The sequence below is a fragment of the Oryctolagus cuniculus genome, chromosome 5 (assembly GCF_051225735.1).
Source record: "Oryctolagus cuniculus isolate XC-2025 breed Fujian yellow rabbit chromosome 5, ASM5122573v1, whole genome shotgun sequence".
Taxonomy (NCBI): domain Eukaryota; kingdom Metazoa; phylum Chordata; class Mammalia; order Lagomorpha; family Leporidae; genus Oryctolagus; species Oryctolagus cuniculus.
In genome coordinates this window covers 20,049,319-20,072,530 of record NC_142871.1, presented here as the reverse complement: position 1 = coordinate 20,072,530, position 23,212 = coordinate 20,049,319, and the positions used below count along the sequence as shown (strand labels likewise).

Genomic DNA, 23,212 nt, shown 5'->3' with positions numbered 1-23,212 from the left:
AGGGCAGCGCCATGGTGCTGTAGTTTAATCCTCTGCCTGCAGCACTGGCATCCCATATGGGCACTGGTTCAAGTCCCGGCTGCTCCACTTCCGATCCAGCTCTCTGCTGTGGTCTGGGAAAGCAATGGAAGATGGCCCAAGTGCTTGGGCCCTTGTACTCACATGGTAGACCAAGAAGAAGCACCTGGCTCCTGGCTTCGGATCGGTGCAGCTTCAGCCGTTGTGGCCATTTGGGGAGTGAACCTTCTCACTGTCTGTAACTCTACCTCTCAAATAAATAAATAAAAATCTTAAAAAAAAAAAACACACACATGACACCTCAACACAGGAGATGGAAGCCTCAAGAAAGATGGCCATATTGGATACCATTTTCTCTGCGAGACCCAAAGCAACAGATTTTATCATGGTTAAAGCTTTTAGAGGCACTACCTGAATCGTGGGCTGGTCCCACGACACGTGAACTGGAAATAGTATCTTCGAAGGACATTTTGGAAACTGGGACTCCAACGTCAAGGAGATTGAAAAAACAGCTGGCGTGCAGCACTAATATTTGCAGCGTGCAGGCACGAGGGACAGTGTGGCACATGGTAGAGCTTTAGCAAACCTGTTTTTCTCAAATGTCTTCTCACTGATGTTCTGTGTTACCTCTCAGTGAATGAAGTGTTCTGCACATAGTCTGTGCTCCCGAGGCTTTTGGGAAACTTTATTATTTTCCTGTTCCTCGATGAAACCCCCCAAATAGGTCACATTTGTGTTTTGTCCTTTGATTGTGTATGGGGCACAGGGTATTTCTCTTCCTCCTCTGAAAGCTTGAGTCTTCATGCCTACTCAAATGAAGTAGCAACAGACGGATTCAAAAGAGAAGATGCAACACACCTGCATTTATCTGTGGACACGCAGGCATCACAAGGAGGGGAGTATCCAGTAACCAACAGGAGTCAGAAATTGGCATAGCCTGTTTCAGAAAGGAGAGGGAAATGGCTGGAGGAGTGCCGGTAGTTTAGAAGGAGTAAATGATTTTTAGGAGAAATGAATGGGTGTGAAGAACAGACAATGGCCTGGGACAAGGTGCTCTGTGCTCTACGCTCTGTGGATGGTGTTTGATTTTCAGTTTCCTCTGCTGTGACAGGACTTTAATCTTGCTGGTTAGTGAAATTTCAGTAAGAAGATTAAAGACAATTGTGTTTCTCTTTGGTGGATCTCGACTCGAACTAGATGAGGGAACTTCAGAGAAAAGCATCGTGCAGCAGCTGCTGATCCCCAGGTGTCTTTAATTTAAAATAATCAGCACACCACCAATGCATCCTATTTTGGGATACTTATTCTGAACATTAAAATTCAAACTACAACACAGTGGCACTGTGTGGAAGGTGAAAAAGGACAACAGACAAAATGATGGAGGTGTGGTCCTTGCCTTCCTGGAGCTCAAAATCACTGCAGAGACCCTCGGAGTGGTAACTGGAAGGCGCTGAGATGGGACTGACCTTGGGTAGACGGGGATCTGGATTACAGAGGAGCCAGAAGAGGAGTGTGTAGGATGCCAGCTGCTGGCTGCCAGGATTTTGAAGAAGACAACGTTGACTGTGGCCAGTGTATCACAGCCAAGGGCCGTGGCCTTGGCTTGTTGGGCTCTGATCTTGATTTTAGTCTCTCTGAGAGTTAACCCTCCCTCAGAGGCTGCCTCTAAGCATGCACACAGGAACTTGACTAATATGCCAGGTTATCAGTTTATAAATTTATAGCAAGAAATGCGACACCAAGAGAATTCCATATTCATTTCTTCTAGCCGATGCATCTGCTCTTTTTAAAAAATCTAAATCAACGTCCAGCTATGATCAGGTTACTCAGTGAGCTCTGAATCACAAGAGGAGATCCTGGGCTCCCGTAAACCAGTGAGTTCCGGTGGTAGTTAATGTACTAGTCCCTAAGACAGGACCTGCGAGCTTCTCAAAGTACCCTCGTATTTGCAATTTTGCTGGACTCCATTCACAACCCTCACGTGTAGTTCTTTGGAGTTCCACCAACAGTTGTGCATTGGTTTTGAGCCAGCACAGCTCTGTACCAATACCCTAACAGCATTAGACTTAGATCAGAGCAAGGACTGTTTCCCTACCCATCAGGCCCCATAGGAGATGATCAAAGGAGAAGGTAGGCTTGTGACACATTGCTTATAGACACCAAGATGGCCTACAGGAAACAGTGATCATCACCATTTCCTTGATGTTTGAGTTGATAGAGGCTTATCAGCCATGATGCATTCTCTGAAACATGCAAAGAATTTGCACGCGCTCCCTGGGAAATCAGCCAGTTCTGTTATTTTGTCTTCTGTCATTTTTCTGGAGATGCAAAAGTGTACACATAGGTCATCTGTCATGAAGAGGACTGCCCTGGACTGCAATGCTGCAGCAGGAGAAAGAAGAGAAATGTTGCTAACGTGTGCTTGGCTGGCAGATCATCAGCCAGAGGGAATGAGGGATAATTCTGGAAAACCTGAACCCTATTTTCTCACTAATGATGCCAGTTATCAGTGTTACTTTGAGTGTAGGCAGCTCACCTACTCAGACACAACAGCCAACCTATGCTAGCAGGTCTAAGGGAGGAAGAAGCCAGGGGACCCCAAGATTACATGAAAATGCCATTTGTCATGTTTTCATTACTTTCAAAAGGATATAATTAATAACCAATTGGGAAGTTATTATGAAAGTCTTGCCTACTCTATTTTTCTCATAAAAATAAGTTTTCATACACATAACCATGTTTAAATAATTGGCTAGTTGCTGAGAACTTGATTTTTCTGAAGGAAGCATATTCCTATACACATAGAAGAAACAACATTAGTAGTTTAGAAGCGTGATGATAAGGGCTCAAATTGTGGCTTCTCCAACTGATAGCTATGCCACTCTGAGCAAGTCACTTAACATCTCTGTGCCTTGTATCTTCATCTGTTAAATGGAATAAGCATTATAGAAATGCTTTGAAGATTAAATAGGTTAATATATGTAAAGAACTTTGAATCATGCCTGGGCCATAACACTTCCTCAGCATATACCAGCTAGTTTTGGGTTTTGTATAGAAGTATGAAACTTAATTGAAACAATAAATTATTTAACTCATTTATTTCAATTATGAGTAGGTAGAAGGCAATTTTGTACAAATAATAGAGCTCATCAGATATCATCCTTGAAGGCCACAAAAATGGCAACTTGCCACGGCTAAATATGGGCTTATGTCGTCTTTGCCTCATGTTCATTCTGCATTTGTTCAGATCAAATGTTGTTATTTCTCCTTGCTCTTTTTTTTTTTTTAAGATTTATTTACTTATTTGAGAGATAGTGCTATGGATGGCTTTATTTACTTATTTGAGAGATAGAGCTATGGACAAAGAAAGGGAGAGACAGAGAGAAAGTCTTCCATCCACTGGTTCACTCCCCAGTGGCCACAATGGCTGGAACTGGGCTGATCCGAAGCCAGGAGCCAGGAGCTTCTTTGGGGTCTCCCACACAGGTGCAGAGGCCCAAGCCTTTACTACTTTTCCAGGCTATAGTAGGGAGCGAGATTGGAAGTGGAGCAGCCAGGACTCGAACCGACGCCCATATGGGATGTCAGCACCTGAAGTGGAGGCTCAGCCTGCTACACCACAGCACCGGCCCCTCTCCATGCTCTTTCTCAAGTGGTTTATCCCCGTGCTGGATACAATAAATTCTTGTAGATCGTTTTTGGATTCTGAAATGACGATTTCTACTATTCTCAGGCTAATGATGAATCTACTGCCAAGCTTCTGGAACTACATGTGTGAGGATGGGGATGTTTATTAGAAAGCAAGGGAAAGATTCTGAAAATCAACCACCTTAAGAGGAGTTTGATATAAATATTCATTTATTTGGCATTTAAAGGCAGCACTGGAGGGGGTGCTGCTGAGACTTCATGGTATGTCTTACATAGGGAGAATATTAATAAGCAAACTTCATATTCATTTATTCATGCTGCTCCTGTTCTATTTCATTAGCAATCCCCTACCAATATCTCCGTGCTATTTCCTCAGTTCTGCCCAGGCAAATCTTCTGAGTCCTAAAGACTCCCTCAGCCCCTGTGTGATATTTGATGCTATTTCCTAAAACCCAAAATGGCCCTATCTCCTCTTTTCTTCACTGGTTTAGATATTGTTCCTAATTCACAATCAAAACCCTCCTTCTGTGGTGGTGTAAGGCCTGAGGACACCCTGGTACTTCATTGGTTTCCTATTGTACCTTCCCAGCGTAAGCCTCAGCATAACAGTCCACACAAAAATCCATCCTTCTTGGTCCAAATGACTCCACACACCTCTCAGAGATGGTGCTGAGCACTCACTAGAACTGTCTGGATGGTATTGGTTGCATTTAAAAATATCTAAGTATCAAAGCCACGTTGCAAAATTCATCTGAGATTTAAGCTATCCCAAATGTGTAATGTGAATGAGCATACACCTAAAATGTTTAGATCCTGATTTAGATCCTTGTTCTACATCTTTTCTTAGAAATTCTCAGAGCTCATTTGCATATTCTTGTGTCTGGAGAAGCATACAGTAATGAAATAGGCTTAACCTTATTTAACCTAATGCTTCTCTAACTTAGTATTGACCATGGGAATCTGGTTGTTCTCAGAACTCACATTAACTTTGCATCAAACAAATTATCTACAATCATTCTGGGAAATCCAAAGTAAAAATTTGCCTTTTTCTTGTAGTTATCACCAGTAATTATTTGCTAGTAAAATATTTAATTCTTCTCTTACTATGATTCTAATTATAGGAAATACTCCGTGATCTTTTATTTCTTATTTACCATCCCAAACTTGTCCACTGGATTTGTAACCACTCTTCAAGGGGTGATTCATTCTCCAAGTTTTTACCTTTCTTCTTCTTTAGCAACCTGAAAAGTGATTTTCAGCAACTCTCACATGACATCTTGATTTTTATCGTAACTACATGTATACCTGTATGATATGGAAAATCAAAATGTTACAAAATTCCTTTTTAGGTACCCCAGAAACCTAATTTTAAATTAGTACCAGTGCTTAGTAAATATTTTTGACTAAATTGTGCAGCAACAATTTTTATAAGCCTTCCAAGGATTCATTAGCCAGAAATGATCTTTTAAGGCTATAACCTTGTTTGCCATCTATAATATCAAAAGATAAAGAGTAGTGTTAATTATTTCCTCCCTGAAGTCAGGCCTTCATGATGGGTAGCAAATCTTTGAGCATACAATTATATTGAAGTCACTGTTCCATGGCTAATTACTTATTAGTCCTTTCAATGCTAATTTGATTAATAACATTAATATAAAACTTTATGTTGATTTTGTAAAATGCATTACAAGATAGGTCAATATCGTGGCCCTTATTATATGGATGAGCAAAGAAGACATAAAATGTTGATCTGATTGATTACCTCAAGGTTATCCTTTATGGTAATGATAGAATCAAATAAAAACTCATCATATACCATTTCTAATGTACTAAACAGATCTTCTGCCTATAATACTGTAGGAGTAAAGAAATATCAGTAAATACTGTCAGGTACATATTCAGATGCATAACTAATGGCATTTTTTAGCTGTAGTCATTTTAACCTGGTGCAATGATCTACAAAGGGAATATTATTTGTTGGCATATGCAAGGGTACTTCAGAAAACCCTAGAAAAATAGAACTAGAAAATTTATTCGGATGCAGAACAATGTTGAAATCCATGCACACTTTTTTTTCATAATATGCATTTCCATGGGCTTCTGAAAACGCCGTAACTGTATAAATTATAAATAAATAAAACAAGCTTATCTTTTACTTCCACGTTCCATGAACATTTTGAAGTACCCTTGTATGTAGGTAGGAAATGCTGGGGAGCTTAGATTTTTCTACATACATTAGATTTCTTTTTTTTTTTTTTAATAAAAATTCTATGTTAGCAGGCATCGTGAATTTCCAAGGAGGCACTAGAATAGGAAGTCTTCCAGATTTCTTTCTTGAAGCACGTTGTCTGAAATGCTCCCATTTTTCACAGTACACGCTGTCCTGCTCAGGGAGAAGCCTCTTCATCAACCCCCACTGCCTTTTCCCTGCTGGTCATCCTTTCTGTGGCCGTAACTCTCAACTGTTCATCAATGTCGGTTCTTCCCTTCTTCAGAGTAGCTGAACATACATTCATGCACTGTTTAACGATGGGATATGTTCCAAGAAATGTGTCATTTAGCAATGTTGTCCTTGTACAAATATCATATCATAGAGTGTACTTACACAAACCTATAAGATATAGTCAATTGCACACCTCAACTATATGATATTTGTTTTAGATTATATCCTATTGCTCATGGGCCATGCTAAATGAAACCACACAAAACTAAATCAAGCACGAGAGAAAGCAGTGTGATTAAGAGACACATGCATACAGGATGCATGATGCCACTGTTGGCATGCTATGGCGTATTTTTGTGGTAAATGTTTTATTAGTAGAAGGAGTACATTCTGAAATAATGATTAGAAAGTGTAGTATAGTAAATACACAAATCAGTAACACAGTCACTTATTATCACTACCGAGCCTTATGTACTGCATGTGCTAAGCTTTACACCACTAGCAGTGCAGTAGGTCTATTCACACCAGCATCGCCACAAACCCATGAGTAATGCATTGCTCAGAGAAATTACAATGGAATGGAATTTTTCAGCGCCATTATCATTTTATGGGACCACTGGTGTATGTGCGTTCACAGTGAACTGAAATGCCCTTTATGCATCCCATTACTCCATAACTGCATAATGCATGTTTAATAGCCTCCTATGTGGCCATGGGACCAGTCTTCTCCATTGGAATGTGTATAATGTGAATAGAAGTGATGTGTGACACTAGTCTATGGACAACAGCTCCTAAATGTGCTCCTCTCACTTCTTCCGGCTGGCAGAGGCCCTCCGGAGGCCACGTACTGAGGACGGCTGAGCCAGCACCTCGCCCGTGTCTCTGAAGTACCGAGTGGCACAGAGTATGTTTGGGTCATTGCGGTTTGGATCTGTTTGTTACAGATTTAAGCCTGCCCATTGATAGCTCAGATTGCTCTTCCTCAAGCCAGCTTCGTTTGCCACAACAGTCTGCGCTCACCTCAGTACCTGGTTGCCTGGGCTGATCTTCCATCTCTCACTGTTACTATTATTATTATACTGAAGGAGCCCGGGACCCTGCCCTTTCCTGCTTCTTGTCAGCTCTGCATATCTCTTTCCCTCACCAGCTTCTCTGAGTTCAGAGAAATTCTACCTTCTTGTCCAGTCGTTTATACTCAAAAGCAGCACGGTGGTTTGAAAATAGAGTTGTTTACTGTTTAATTACTGTTTCAAATGTAATATGGATTCCTCTCAGAGACTTTGGTAAATATGGAGAAACAGAAATGAGAAAAAAAATCACTACTAGTGACAGCACTCAGGGATAATCACTGTCAGTGTTTTGGGATGTCACTGCTGGCCGTAGGTAAAAGAGTTAAAAAGGAAAACTTAGGCCTACTGAAAGCTGCGGTCTTCTAATTTTTAGGTGACTGAAATAGACCAGGAAGCCCTACATACTAAGTTGATTTCAAATAAGGATACGTTATCAACTTTTAGATGAGTTTCAAAAATGTATGGGTTCACCAGATAATTCTCTGGAAGCTTCCACTAGAACTATACCCTGAGGCCTTCCACCCTGTGACTTGCCTCTCCTTAGGCCAAAGGCAGTGACTTCAAGTTCTCCTGCCCAGGCCCACTCTGAAACCCAGTGGAATATGGGTAATTTGAGGACCGCTTGGGACCTGTTTCCATTTTGCATTCCAGCACTGAGCCCTCAGTCAGATCTCAGGAAATGTTTTTTGAATGTGGGAAAATACATTTAAATTAGGTTGGCCATGAACGGTCCGTAAGCCCTGTCCCAAGTATTTCCTGGGGATACCTTAATGCAGTGGCCTATATTAAATCAGCTATAATCTGAAAATGCTTTTAATGAAGAAGGAAGGCAAAAGCAATTCTGGGGATTTTTTCCGCGTCGGTTCTCCTTGCTTCTCTGCTGACACTTTGTTCTCCCTTTTGATTCCCTTTAACTTCTTTTCTGCCCTGTGGTGGTATTGGCAGGGCCTGGAGCTCGTCCACAGATAGAAAGTTAGATTTAAAATTGATTTTTACTTGCACTTGTGAAGATGCACTTACTCTCTCATCCACCTCTGAGCTTACATTCCTCGCTGCTGAAATGAGAAGGTGGAATTCAGTGGCTTCTGGGGTGCTCGCCTTCCGGCTTTTACACCTCAGGATCCCACGGATGCTTTGTGGCCAACAGAAATTCCCTGAAAGGTGCTGGGCTGAGAAACAAATTCCACTGGTGACTGCCATGGACGAGGACTCGGAGCAGGGGCTACTCCTTAAAGAACACCCTTTCCCGGCTGTTGTCAGCCGTCAGGGACTGTTGCTGGAAAAGGTGTGGGCAGAATACTCTGTAAGTCATTTGTGGTAGGATATCTAGAATCAGTGCTCTCATTCAGGTGAGACCACTACACATAATATATAACATCTTTAAATGGCCTTAGGAATAAATCAAAAGGCGAGCAGTGCAGACTTGAGAAAAATCTTGCTACAGGTAACATTTTAAGTCTTTCCCCTAACATCACTATAACAGGTTTCCTCTGACATTCCGTAGGAGAGAAGCCTTACCTTTCGCTGAAATAATCATAAAAACCTTGCTACGTTAGGTTGTAAGTTGTAGCTGGAGGATTAGGTGGCTTTGTCCTAACAGGTTTTTCAAAGGTGCCTGCGTGTAAAAGCCAGAACAATAGCATCTCCTTTTTGTTTTTACACACATTTTGGTGCTTGAGGTTAGCGTAAGCCTGTCACTCTTTATGTCAAAACTGGGCACTGACCACAGAAATACGGAGGATAAATGAATCAAGTCTCCTCTAAAACTTGTTTGCCCCCAAATCACTTTCAGTATGGAAGAGCCTCATTCTCTGGATCAGTCTATACTGCAACTGGGCTGGTTTCCCACAGAAGAGCCTGGGTCCAAGCAGGTGCCTTTAGTCCACCCCAGTGATGGAAACCCTGGAAGGCTCATGCAGTCAATCCACTTGGAATCTCTGGGTCTGTGGCTCATCCCCCTAAGTGCACCTTTTTTTTAAGTTTTCCATTGGAAAAAACCTCCAAGTGTTGCTGGAATTTGTAAGAAATGAATAGGAAATGGGAGCAGATGCTTGATGATTGCAGGGGTTTGGAAATTTCCAATTGCATTCTCGCCATGCATTTTTCTACTCTTTGCAGTTAGTCATCCATCTTTCAAAATTTTTTAATTATTATTTTTTATTTCATTTGAGAAAGAAGGAGAACACTCATCTACTGGTTCACTTCTCTGACTGCCTGTGATAGCTGGAGCAGGGCCAAGGTTAGGGCCGGAGCCAGAGCTCAGAACCAGGAGAGCAATCCAGGTCTCAAATGCATGAAAGGAACCCAGCTACTTAAACTAGCATCTGCTGCTTCTCAGGGCCTGTATTAGCAGGAAATTGGAGTCAGGAACCAGGGCCTGGAACTGAACCCAGGCACTCCAGTGTGGGAAATGAGCATCGCACTAGGCTAAACTGCTCCCTAGCCAGCCCTCTTCTTAGGGGATTAGATTTTGCTGGAGCAAGTCTCCTGAGGACACAGGAGGCAAATGGACTGTGCAAAGCAGATTTGACCTTGTATGCATATAAAGAAAATTGAACAAATGATAAAAATCGATTCTGGGACAAGAGTTGTAGCACAGTGAGTTAATCCCCATTCCGTGTTACAGTGCGTGGTTTAAGTTCCAGCACCTCTCCTCTCTGATACGGCTTCCTGGGCCCCTTCCACCAGTGTGTGAGACCTGGATGGAGTTCCAGGCGCCTTGCTTTTGCCTAGCATGGTGCCAAGTGCTGCAGGCATTTGGGGAAAGAACTAATGGATGGAAGATCTGTCTGTCTGTCTGTCTCTCTCTCTCTCTTTCTCTGCCCGTGTGTGTATGCATATGTTTCTCAGGCATTCTGCTTTTGAAGTAGCTGAAAAAATGATTTTTACAAAATTATTCAATTGAAGTTTAACTAAAGTGATGTAGCTGGAAATGAGGCCCAAAGCTGGGCAAATTCTCTCACCCACAGCACCTTTCCTTGGTCCCACTCCCCAAGCTTAGCACACAGTGCTGCTGTGTGAAGGAAGTGGGTGAACAGTGTCCATGCACCAACATGAGGAATCCACCTCTGTGTCCTACTCATCTGCCTACCGTTACCCATCTCTCCCTTCATCTTTTGTCTTTCTTCTTGTTTCTTTTCCTTTTCGTTATCCTTGATTCTCTTTTCTTCTTCCCCAGTCTACATGCTGTCTTCCCCTCCCCCTGTCTGGCAAGTAGAGATAAAACGATGAAGACTCAGTTGTTCAGCCAATCAGTCCATCATTAAAACCCGCTTCAGGTATTTACTTAGCTGGGTGCTGACATGCCCACTGTTAGTGCTGTAACTGACGACGAGCTGGGCGGTATGGAATCTGGCACAAACAGCCTGAGTGTGGAATGCTTGTTTGACAAGGCTGTCTTTCTGCATTTCATAATCACCGTTATCCTCCCACAGACCTTCAGTTCTTGCTGTTGAGAGGTCTCAGTCATACCCTGGTATCCAGCAAGTAGACTTGCTGTACCATTTGGCGGTACATTCATCAGACAACAAGGAATCGGTGTGAAGTGTCCTCACAGAGCAACGTAAGCATAACATTGGGAATGAGACCTGGATGTCGCTCACCCACTCTGGCTCCATAGATGAGTTCCCTAACCCCCCTGAACTAGTTTCTTTATATGTAAAGTGGATATAATAATGTCTGTATCATAGAGAAATTATGAGGAATAAAGTCATGTAGTAAGAATTCAATAAAAAATACCTCCTTTGTTGGCTTCTCCCAAGCTGAGCAGGGGTTCTCCAGGGAAGTGTGGAGCCCTGCCTGTGGGCGACAGGACCGTAATGGAAAGCACCTTCCATCTAACCTATCCTGGGAGTATCTTTGTGTTCACATGGGCACTGTGCCTCACAGGTGATCTGCAAGTTTAACTCATCTTCTGCGGCAGGTAAAGTGGGTGGATTGGAATCTACAGATGGCAGATGATCACTGATGGATGTGAGACCCCGAGGGGATGGGACGTGATGGGAGGGATCTTTGCCACTGCCATCAGTACTTCAGGTTATACTGTTAGGGAGCTTTTCCATTGACTGAGGCCTTGGTACCTGTAAAAATGCAGATAGTCCCGAGGCAGCAGCACATAAACCTTATCACCCATCCGCACAGTTGGTGTTTCGGTGTGCTGATACAACAGTATTTCTTTACCTGTATGAAATGTCACAAGCTCACATGCATTCCTTTTATAGCGCTTTAAAGCTGATAACCTGAACCAAAATGCACATTCTTGGTGTTTCATTTTTCTGTTTTGCAGTAATTTCAAAGGTGTAACTGAGCTTAGCTGTAAATTGCTGGGTTTAGCTCTTCATGGCAGGCAGCATTTGATCATTGACAAGTCTGTTTTCTTCATTGTTTCCTGACTAAAATCTCCACAGCCTCTATAAATATGTAAATTACCTAAATCACTAGTTTTCCATTATTTCTACCCCTAAGCTGCTTAAAATATTTCCATATGCCTCCACTTACAGTGCCCAACAGAGCAGCGGGCAACAGTTGAGCTTCACTCCCTTATCGAACCGCTGTTTAACACCTGCTTGTTTCAAAATTTCCAAAAATAAATTGTGTCCTAGGCTGGACTCTGTGTCCTGAGCTGATGCTGGCAGAGGCCAGGCGGTACCAGTTGGGGAAAAGGAATTCAAAAATGGGTGTGGCTTTGTGCTGGAGCTGTGGCAATCTCATGCCATGTGCCTTGCTGGCTGTGTATTTGGTCTTATTTCAAGGAAAGCGAACGCAATTCCTGTTATTGCCTTCTCTTCAGATGGCAACAGTGAAGTGATGAACTTAACATGGTATCCATATGTGATTTTGTCATCCTCCCCTGATTCCTTGCTCATGAGGCTGATCAGTCATGAGCTGGGTCATTGGGTCTCCATGTAGCTTGTTAGCACTGTACGGCAAGAAGTGGGAAGCATATGTATTGCATACAGAGACTCACATAGGTTTGTCCAAAGACACGTAGGTGCATATATCTTCAGAGAAGTCAACAGGGGCAGACTCTGGAAAAAAGGAAAAAATTGCTGGAAACAGATCATGAACAGGAAAGTCTATGAAAAGGATGCCAGGATTTGTTTACCCAACTCAAACCCTAGGGCTATGGGAGAAATACATTTCTGCTATGTCTGAAAAAGCCCCAAAGTACAAGTGTAGAATTTCAATACCTGGTGCGGGGAAGGCCGGCCATTGGCATCTGCCTAAATGACCATGATGTGGGTGGGCAGGGGCCATCAAGCTGTAGGTGTGTTGTTCATTTGGGCCTCCAGGACTGCTTATTGCAAGATCTGCGGAGAGTCTGCGCTCGCTCCAACTCCACAATGTGGGTTGTTGGTGGTCGCGAAAGCTGATTCTGCGGCTTGGTAGCAGACACCTGTGAAAATGCTTAGGTGGTGGCTGTGAAGTTAAAGAAACCAGGAGTCCCCATTGCAATGTGAGCAGATAGATGGGAGGAAATTGAAGGAAACGTAGCTGTTTGGTGGGAAATGGCCTGGAGCGGGGCGTGGCAAGCAATGACTCCCTTCTTTCCTTTCTTGTGTTCCATCTCTTCTTATACATAAAGTTTTATTGGAACTTTGTGGCAGAACAGCCTCTCTCATTTGTTTCCACATCATCAGTGGCTGCGTTCACTCTGCAGTGCTAAAGTTGTGACAGTAACAGTATGTCCCTACAGGCCTAACAGTATTCTCTCGCTCATTACAAAAACGTTGGGTAAAAACTGAACTGGGCCAGCGCCGCGGCTCACTAGGCTAATCCTCCTCCTAGCGGCGCCGGCACACCGGGTTCTAGTCCCGGTCGGGGCGCCAGATTCTGTCCCGGTTGCCCCTCTTCCAGGCCAGCTCTCTGCTGTGGCCAGGGAGTGCAGTGGAGGATGGCCCAAGTCCTTGGGCCCTGCACCCCATGGGAGACCAGGAGAAGCACCTGGCTCCTGCCATCGGATCAGTGCCGTGCGCCGGCCGCAGAGCACCAGCCGCAGCGGCCATTGGAGGGTGAACCAAGGGCAAAAGGAAGACCTTTCTCTCTGTCTCTCTCTCTCACTGTCCACTCTGCCTGCAAAAAAAAATAAAAAATTAAAAAACTGAACTGAACGCAGGTCTTCCTGCCGTGCCGTTTGGGGTAGGGTGACTAAGTCAGGTCATGGTGCATGTGGGGAGCCTGGTCAGCCATCTGTGTTGCCCCAGGGCACATGTCACAGGCTCTGACTATCCCAATCTGAATATATCTTACGCTTTAGTGTTTTGTTGTACAGTGACAGTTTAGTGGGAAACCAAAGGAGATTTGATTTGTTTTGAATCATGGAATCTTAGGATATCACTGAATCCCTCAGGAACTGTTCCTCAGTTTCATAAAGAAGAGCATGATCCATAAGGTTTGCTTCCTCCCCCACCCCCACCCCCGCCTTAAAGTTCTCAGCTGCCACACTTGAGTGAGACCTGCTCTCCTTGAATAGAAGAAATTTCTTTCTCATCGAAATGAATGGTACCTCGCTGGCATCCGTTCTCATTGCAAAGTGGTGCTCTTTTTGGCAAGCTAGCTGGCAGGGCTCTTGGTGAGTGGTGTTTCTGTGGATAAGATGTATCCTGAGATCAAACTGCTCTCACTTGCAGAGGGATTGGTCACAGAAGAAGCAAGAGAGAGAACTAGACCCATAGCTCTCCTGGGGCAATGGCCACGCCCACCCCTACTGCCCCTTCCAAGTGTGGTGGTGCGATGCCTACTTCCGAGCCATTCCTTTAGTGACCCTGGCTGTCTCATGTTTAAAACGTGACCAAAGAAGGACTCAGAGCTCATGATAAATGGAAAACTTCCTACAGCAAGTAACTGGGAAGGTTCATTGTGTGGCCCAGAGGTTTCTACTATAAATAACCCACAAACCTGGGTCTGGATGCGTCCCTGGTGCTAATCAGATACGCCAATTATTTGGAATCTTTCAATGCATATGTAACAAAATGGGTTTATAATACACCAGATGATTTGTGCTGGCCAGTCTATTAGTCTATTTTTTAAAAAGGGAAAATAAAAAATGTTTCAAAACAACAAATTACAGACAGTTAATATTCAGTGATATTTTCTTCGAGAAATAGCAGTTTTACAAATATATTTTGTAAGGGTGTTTTCCATGAGCATTATACTCACACACTAGTGAATTTCAATAAAAACCTGGATTTTGTTGCTGCATCTTGGCAGGCAATTCTGGTTACTCATGCTGGTCACATTGTCAGACATGGCACACATCTCTTTGTGATGGCTTCTCAAGAACTAAATGTTCTGTCAAATACTGCATGAGCTCCTCCGAGGTAGGTGAGTGTTCCCCATCCTTGGCTTAGCTTGTTACCTCTGGGCAAAATTACTTTTTAATGGCCTTCATGTAACTGAACAGAAATGCTTATAAATGATAAAGTTGTAGAATGTTTTTTCCATGGCATCTTTCCCTTCAAGTACCCTTAGAGGATGCATTGGTAGCTCCCTTGGGACCTGATCTTGAATGGGTGGATATGTGAATGCGTGCTCTTCGCCAGAGGAGTTTATTGCATAGAGGACACTCCTCTCCTGAGGCCTTATTACACGGCTTCCTGCTGCCTTTAAAAACTGGGATTCACAGGTCAACTGACCAGAACCTTAGACCCTGGCCATATGAAGTTAACATACCAGCTCACAAGTGAGAATGGGGTGGGACTTTTCAGATTCAGTCCCTTCCCTTCTTTACCCATGAGGACTTAGTAGCTCAGGGATTTGTCAGTAGCATGTCACCAGTTAGTACAAAGCCAGAAATGGCACTCGAAGGTAGGCTCCACTGCCCTGGGATCCTGATCTATGGGGAGCCAACTAGTTTAGCTTCCTATGGCCAGCCACATCCTGAGGAATCCAATGATAGCTTTCTATTCGTGTATATGTATGTATGTATGTGTTTGAAAGGTATCATGGTGGTAACAGGAGAGGGAGATCCTCCATCCACTGGTTCACTCCCTAAATGGCTGCAACAGCCAGGCCTGGGCCAGGCTGAAGTTAGGAGCCAAGAACCCCATTCATGTCTCCCACGTGAATGTCAGGGACCCAGGTATATTAGCCATCATCCACACACCACCTTCCCAGGTGCATTAGTAGGAAGCTGAATGAGAAGTGGAGAACCCAGGTCTTGAAACAGCATTCTGGTGTGAGATGCTGGCATTGTAAGTAGAGGCTGAACCTACTGTGGCGCAATACCAGCCCCAGTAGTAGTGGTCTTAAAAAAATGCCTTTTCCGATTTCCAATATCATCTTTCTATACATTCTAGAAAACAGAAGCAGAGTTGTCTTCAAGATGATGTGATGATCCTTGTTGTTCTCTATTCTATAAACAACCCCAAAACTCAGGGTCCTAACGTAAGTGTAATGAGTGCTGATACCTGTTCATGTTCATGAGTCTGTTGGGTGGGTGAGCACTGATCTGGATCCAGTGCAGCAGGATTAAGGCAAGCCAGCCACACATCAGCCTTCAGCTATTGGGTTGGTTGGTCTCCGGTGGCCCCAGAGTGGCCTCACTCACCTGTCTGGTGATTGGTTGACCAAAGCTAGTGGCTGCAATTGGGCCACCTGTGCTAGACCAGGGTTTTTTTTCACATGACTGGGCCAAGGTTTCAGAAGACTGAGTGGAACATACAAGGCCTCTTGGGGAGGTCTAGACTTGAAACTGTAATGCTGTAAGTTCTCCTGCCTTCTGTTGGCCTAAGTCAATCAAAAAACCAGTCCAGATACCAGGGGTAGGGAGAAGATTCTACCTCTTGGTGGAAAAAGCTGTAAAGTAGTGTTGCAAAAAATGTGGCTATAGGAAGAGATGGAGAATTGACAGCATTTCCTGTTACCAGTTTACATGCACATGAATGTAGGCCCAGAGTCCAGCCCTCTGAATTTCTAAATGAGGAACCTGAAGCCCTGTACAACAAGCAGTTCCTGAGTGTCCTCTCTGTGCCAAGGCCAAAGCCAATGAGCTGACTATTCAACCTTTCACAGCTGAAAGGTAGAGTATTAGAAGGTAAAAATGATCTTAAACCCATTTCTAGATATCTAGTAACTTCCTCTTCAACTCAGCAATCCTGCTGTTAGGAGTTTATCCTAAGGATTCATTTCCAACAATATAAAAATACATACACATGGGTTATTTATTGCAGAATTATTTGTAATTGCAGAAACCTGGAAACTGCATATTGTCCAAGCCTAGAGAGTGATTGGAAGGAGTAGGGTACACTACATGCAGGATTAAACTGTAGCTGGGAGGAGGTAAGAGACCATCTCTAGAAACTGATAGTATCTTGTCCTGAAAATCATTTCTATGGGCAACTTGTAAAATGTAAAAGAAAAAATGCTACATTTGATATAAGAAACAATAAGAATTGTATTTCTGCTTATCTTTACAAAAAGAAACTTGGGCAGGATAGGCTAGGAAACAATGGAATTGATTAACTTCCAGGGGCAGGAGAGAACAGGGATCGGACACAGTAAAGAGAATTGTTACTCTGGGTAGAACCTTTTGTACAGCTTTCAGATTTGTAAGTATTACTCTTGGTCCTTTTCATCCTGAGCTTAGCCAAGGAGAAACATATTCAGCAAATAAACTTAAAGCACTGGGGAGCAGGTGTTTAGCCTCCCAGTAAGACAGTCACATTATCACATTGGAATGGCTGGTTTTGGTTCCTGGCTCCAACTCCTGACTCCAGCTTTCTGCCAGTGAAGACCCTAGGCAGCAGTGCCTGTGAAGGCAGTGTTGATGGCTCAAATAATTGAGTTCCTGCCACCCATGGGGAAGACCTGGACTGCATTCCAAGCTTCTAGTGCCAGCCTCAGTCCAGCCCTGGCTGCTGCAGGACTGGAATAAATCAGTGGGTGGGAGCTCTGTATATTTGTATGTCTGTTTTTCTGCCTCTCCTTGGAGAAATGGATGGTTGCAATGCAGGCAGGATCACATGAGGCTAGAACATCTTGCCATGTTGGAAAATAAGATGATAAAAGAAAATACATAAAAAAGAAAAAACCCTAATGGCCTCAAGAACATGGAAGTTGCCGATTAAGTTTCTTTATAGCCAGATCCAAGACAACTTGAGTAGAAAGATAATTAAATTCCATACCATATTTAGGTATATGAGATTGAAACAAAAAATCCAGGCCTCCATAGCAATAATGAATTGATAAACCATTAGCAGGGGGGAAAAGCAATTGCATGCAGTGGACACAGAGTAGAAATAGTGCTAGCTTAGAAAGTCGGCCTTTTATGCCATCATTGTACTCAGGCAGACATCATCAAGAGAGGCTAAATTTAGGGGAAACATTTAATGTGGAGCATGATATCCATATCACCTTAGAATGTCTCTCCACTGACTGATTTTAGAAAAAAAATTATATAAAGGATTAATCAGAGCACACCTTGACTAGGTATTAAAAATGATTGTCACCAAAAAGACCTGTGCCTTCAGGTGTACCAAAAGGTCCACATAAGTAAAGTATTAAACCAATAACACTTGTGTAGTATTCTAGATGAGAATTCTAATGATAAACACTGGACAAAAAAAAATTATGGACATTTCATGAAAAACATAGAAATAGAATGTCTACACTTCTGAGAAATTGCTTAACCATTAAAAGCACAGAAACGCTGTGGATCTTCTCTGGTTCACAGGAGACAAAAGAGACATGACAGCAGAATCCAATACCTGACCTTACACTAGATCCTGTACTCTGGTATGGGGGGTGGAGGTAGGATGGAGAGGAGATGAGATAAAGGGCATTATTGCATCAGTTTTTAAAATTGGAATATAGACACCAGACTAGATAAGACTATTGTATCAATGTTTAAAATAGTGAAGTTTAAAATTCTTCTGTGGTTATGTAAGAAAATGTTCCTATTCTCACAAAATACATGCTGAAATGTTTAGGAAAAGGGGCTATGATGTATGCCATACCCTTAAGTGGTTCTAAAAACATAATGACATATAATCTCTGTGTTTCTAGAAAGACAGCATCTGCAAATGATAAATGGAGTAACTGTTAGGTGAATCTTATTTTTTCAATTTTTCAGTAAAGTTGAAATAATATTAAAACATTTAAAATTTACTTTTAAAAGAAAGAAAAATTAGTTTGACCCTCATCTACTAGTGGTATAACCTAATACTCTTAACTTCCTCAAGTGAGTAGGAATATCACCTTTCTTACCTTCTTTTACAGATAATGCAGTGTACATCATGTGACTAGCAGGGGTCCTGGCCCCCTAGAGTGGGCATCCCATAAATGGCAGCTTTTCTATTCACATTAACCATATACAAGTTGCCTTTTACCCAACTGCTTTAATGGTGGATAACTGCATTTCACAGTAGTTTGAAAGCTCCAAGAAGGAAGAATGTGCTTTCTAACACCAGAAGGTTAGTGCTTGTGGCTCCAGAAGTGTGCTGCATTAAGGGAATGGCCCAGCCCAGGGATGGGGAATAGCTTAGCCCAGGTGCCTTGACTGTTCTATGCTAGAATGGCATGTGTTGCTCCTTTATTGCCACATTGTCCCATGGGTTAAAGACAAATGCCTGAAAGACACAGCCTTTTAGGAAACCAATAGTTACTAATCATAGTAGAGCAAGTCACATCTCTAGTTCATAAAAAATCTAGAGACTTTACCCAGGAGAGTGAGACTAGGGCCTGTATTCACCACAGGAGTCTTCGTGTCATGGTGAAATTCCCTGAGTCTTCTAGAACTTGAATTTTGTAACTTTGGAGCCTTGGGTTTTTTGTTGTTGTTTTGTTTTGTTTTGTTTTGTTTTTAATTTGACTTGAGTAGTCATGCCCCAGCTGTTAAATTCTCCCAGGCCTAAGACAAATACCCATAGATGGTAAGCCTCAACATCCATTGTGGATTTATGGAGGGGCAGGAGAGCAAGATTTACAGCCCTGACATACAGCAAATACTCATTGGCATCAGCATTCAGAATATCCATGTGATTCTGCTCTTTCATATTAAATATCTACTTTTAGCTCTTTTGGGAAAAAAACTATGCTTTTCCTTTGGGGAGACCCGACTGTATTGACTGATGGTCTGAACACACAGAGTACCAATTCCCATTTTTAAAGTTGAGTTTTATTTGGACTGTTAACGTTGGTTCATGTGTTTTGTTTTCTCCTCTTCCTCGTCTTCATGAATATCATTCAAGTGATTAGATTGTAAAATATTACAGCTAGAGGAAGCCTATGAGATTATCTCATTTGTCCTCCTTTGATGCTGGAAAGCTGAGGTGATCTCATAAGGACCCATGGTTGAGCATCATCAGCACACCCACATTCCAGTGCCCTAGCCAAGGCTCTTTCTAGTACCAAATGAGATCTTTACCAAATCCCTTTTACATCAACCATTTAGTTACTTGTTATTTGAATTTCAGTATCTGTTAGACAACTTAAAAATCATCTTAGTTGGGACTGGTGCCGTGGTGCACTGGGTTAATCCTCCACCTGCGGCGCGGGCATCCCGTATGGGTGCTGGTTCTAGTCCTGGCTGCTTCTCTTCTGATCCAGCTCTCTGCTATGGCTTGGGACAGCAGTAGAAGATGGCCCAGGACCTTGGGCCCCTGCACCCACATGGGAGACCGGGAGGAAGCACCTGGCTCCTGGCTTCAGATTGGAGCAGCTCCAGCCATTACAGCCATTTGGGGAATGAACCAACGGAAGGAAGACCTTTCTGTTTCTCTTACTGTCTGTAACTCTACCTGTCAAATAAATAAATAAAATCTTTTAAAAAATCATCTTAGCAACTTATTTAGCACCATAATTAAAATGATGGTCAACCACCATTTTTCCTTTATATTTTAATACACATTATCTTTTAACTCCATTTTCACATAGTTTATCGCTGTTATTATTGTTAAGAAGCAGAGAGAGACAGAGAGCTCCCATCTGCTGGTCCACTCCCCAAATGCTCATGATGGTCAGAGGTGGGGCAGGCCACCTTGGAATTCAATCCAAGTCTCCCACTTGGATGGCAGAAACCCAGCTATATGAACCAACACTGCAGCTTCCCAGAGTCTGTGCCAATAGGAATCTGGAATCAGGAGTTGGAGCCAGGAAAACCCAGGCACTCCAACATGGAACACGATTACCCTAACCAGCATCCCAGCCACTAGGCCACATGCCTGCCTCAGACATTTTCCTTTCATTGCCCTTCATTAAGATCTGGAATCAGTAGTCCAATGAGCTGATACTGGTAGAAATAAGGCTGAAAAGCAGAATATATAAATGAGTAGAGTTTGTAGTTTCATGACATCCAGAAAGAGAACTTTATTATATATGCAGCAATACTCAGTTGGAGTCTGAATAGAAGGCTTTACCAGGAACAATGCAAAAACATCATTGGCAGTCAGTACCATGTTGGATAATGACACAAGTTAAGACAAAACTGTCCAGAACTCAAGTATATCTTAGAGTTCCAATAACTTCAGCATCTACTGTATTTTTATCCCTATTACAATTTGTTAGGAAAAAAAGACCCTGAGCATCCTTAGAAATCTCAACATGACTTGCTTCAGTGAATGCCTTTAGACTTCCCTATGCTTCTTTAATGTATTAATTAGCCACATATTTATTGAGCAGCTATTCTGAGCCAGACAGTCATCCAAAATAACAAGCAACTGAGAAGCCAGTGTCCTAGGGAATTTAGGATTGAGAAGAAAGACAGGCTAGCAAGAAATTACAATCAGGGTGGGCCCTGTCGCACAGCAGATTAAGCCACTTCTTGGGACACTTGCATCCCACTTTGAGGTATTGCTATTCATACTGACTCCTCCACTTCTGATCTATCTTCCTGCTAATGCTTCCTGGAGGGAACAGTTGATAGCCCAAGGACTTGGGCTTCTGCCACTCACGTTAGGAACTAGGGTGGAGTGTTGGGTGGCTGGCTTCACCTTGGCTCTGCCCTGGCAGTTGTAGATATTTGGGAAGTGAACCAGTGGGTGAAAGATCTGTCTGTTTATCTCTTGCTTTTTCTTTCAAGTAAAATAAGTAAATAATTTTTTTAAAGAAATGACAATCAAAAGGGAAAACCATCACCAATGGCTCTTGAAAACCTGACTCCATCACTATACTTGTGCATAATTTTTGAAACAAAAGATGGAGTATGAATGGACACACAAAGAGAAAGACACACACAGACACAAGCAAAATCACAACCAGAAGAAGAAATAGGGCTGTCCTAACCAAAGGAGAGCCAGCGACGTGCATCAGTGTCGCAACCCTCTCATTGTTTAGGTATCTGTGGAGCTCAGTGTCACCACAGCAGCCCTCATCACTAGCTCAGCTGTTTTCACTTCTTGGCAGCATCAACTGTTCTCAAGCCTAAACTGTTGTGGAAGTCAGGGATTTGATGTTTAAAAGTGGAAACTATTGGCTGGCGTCATGGCTCAATAGGCTAATCCTCCGCCTTGCGGCGACGGCACACGGGGTTCTAGTCCCAGCCAGGGCGCCAGTGTCTGTCCTGGTTACTCCTCTTCCAGTCCAGCTCTCTGCTGTGGCCAGGGAGTGCAGTGGATGATGGCCCAAGTCTTTGGGCCCTGCACCTGCATGGGAGACCAGGAGAAGTACCTGGCTCCTGCCTTCAGATCAGCACGGTGCGCCGGCCACAGTGCACCAGCCGCAGCAGCCATTGTGGGGTGAACCAACGGAAAAGGAAGACCTTTCTCTCTGTCCCTCTCTCTCTCTGTCTACTCTGCCTGTCCAAGAAAAAAAAAAGGGGGGGGGTGTTGTAGCGATCTAGTCTAGCCCACCAGTTTCCATTGAGTGACCTTGGCAATAACATGATTGCTCCAAGACCACTTGTGATGTGTTGGAGCTACAGGTTTACGTTCCACATTCGTCCTGAACCTCAGCACATTGGGAAGTGGCAGTACTGGATAGAAGTTACTCTATATTCCATGATAACCACTGACATTTGTTAAACCAGGGGATGCTGGCCCTGGGCCTTTTCCTTATGGTGCTCTGACATTTTGACCCAATGTGAACCGAGAGCTCAGATTTACTGCTTTCTGACCACATAATAATCATGTACTCTTGTATCTCTGTGTACTCTTCAAAGGAGAAAGCACTTCGAAAATTGTTTCATGATGGGAAAAGCAGTACAAAAGGAAATAGTACAAGCATAAGGCTGAAAAATGACATGGAATGGTTAGAAATTATCTTGAAATTACAATGGATCTCACAAAGGAAAACATTTGAAAACTCAATTGTTTTTGGCCTTACAAGAATCCTAGCAACTCAGTTCTTATTTCAGAATTACCTCCTCCTTGACACTTTCCTGGCACACTCAGTGTCCTAATGGGTTGAGTTTCTCCCCGAGTGCCCTGTGCATGTCCTGTCATAGCACTAAAGACACCGCGCAGACACTGTCCCTTCATCATCCTACCTCCCTCACTGGATTGAAGCCTCTTCAAACATCGGCAGATTACAATTCCCTGTGTTATCAGCCTGCACCTCCTAGTATACTCACTAGCACTTTTACCAAAACAGGAATAATTTAAAGCAGTTATGAAGCACTTGCAATTTTTTTACTAATATTATTGTTATATCTTGTAATATGGGGGAAAATTACACTTCTGGGCCAGTGTGGATTGTTGGAAAAAATGCCTCCTCTTGTTTGCAAGCTTAAAATGAATCCCCCATCCCTTCCAAAAAAAAATATGTTCTTACCTAGATCTCAGGTTAGAATTATTCTTAAAGCATTATAGGGAGGGGATGAAGAAAGCTCTTTTTGGATACTTAGCTGGAATTCCCCAATCAGTTCTGCTGTAATTAAATTAGAATTTAAAGCCAAAAAATCCAGACATTCAATGATGTGTTCAATAACTCATGCTGGGATCTATTTTTCAGTAATGCTTATCTTTCCAAGGGGCATAGTTAATTTCTTCAGTACTCTGTAAATTATTACAGAAATTACAAATCTACTAGAAAATCAATACAACTAATTGTAAATTAATAGATTTCTAAGTGTGAAGGAACATATAATGATGTAGATGAG

General features: G+C 42.8%; 1 long non-coding RNA gene across 1 annotated transcript in view; it reads left to right on the top strand.

The window, feature by feature from the left end:
- Positions 1-19,915, top strand: part of LOC149126432 (uncharacterized) — a 77,927-nt gene extending 58,012 nt beyond the window's left edge. Inside the window, exons 2-3 of the long non-coding RNA XR_016233636.1 lie at positions 18,397-18,590; positions 19,726-19,915. This is a non-coding gene — a long non-coding RNA (uncharacterized LOC149126432). The remainder of the gene's footprint in view (positions 1-18,396; positions 18,591-19,725) is intronic.
- The last annotated feature ends 3,297 nt before the right edge of the window (positions 19,916-23,212 follow it).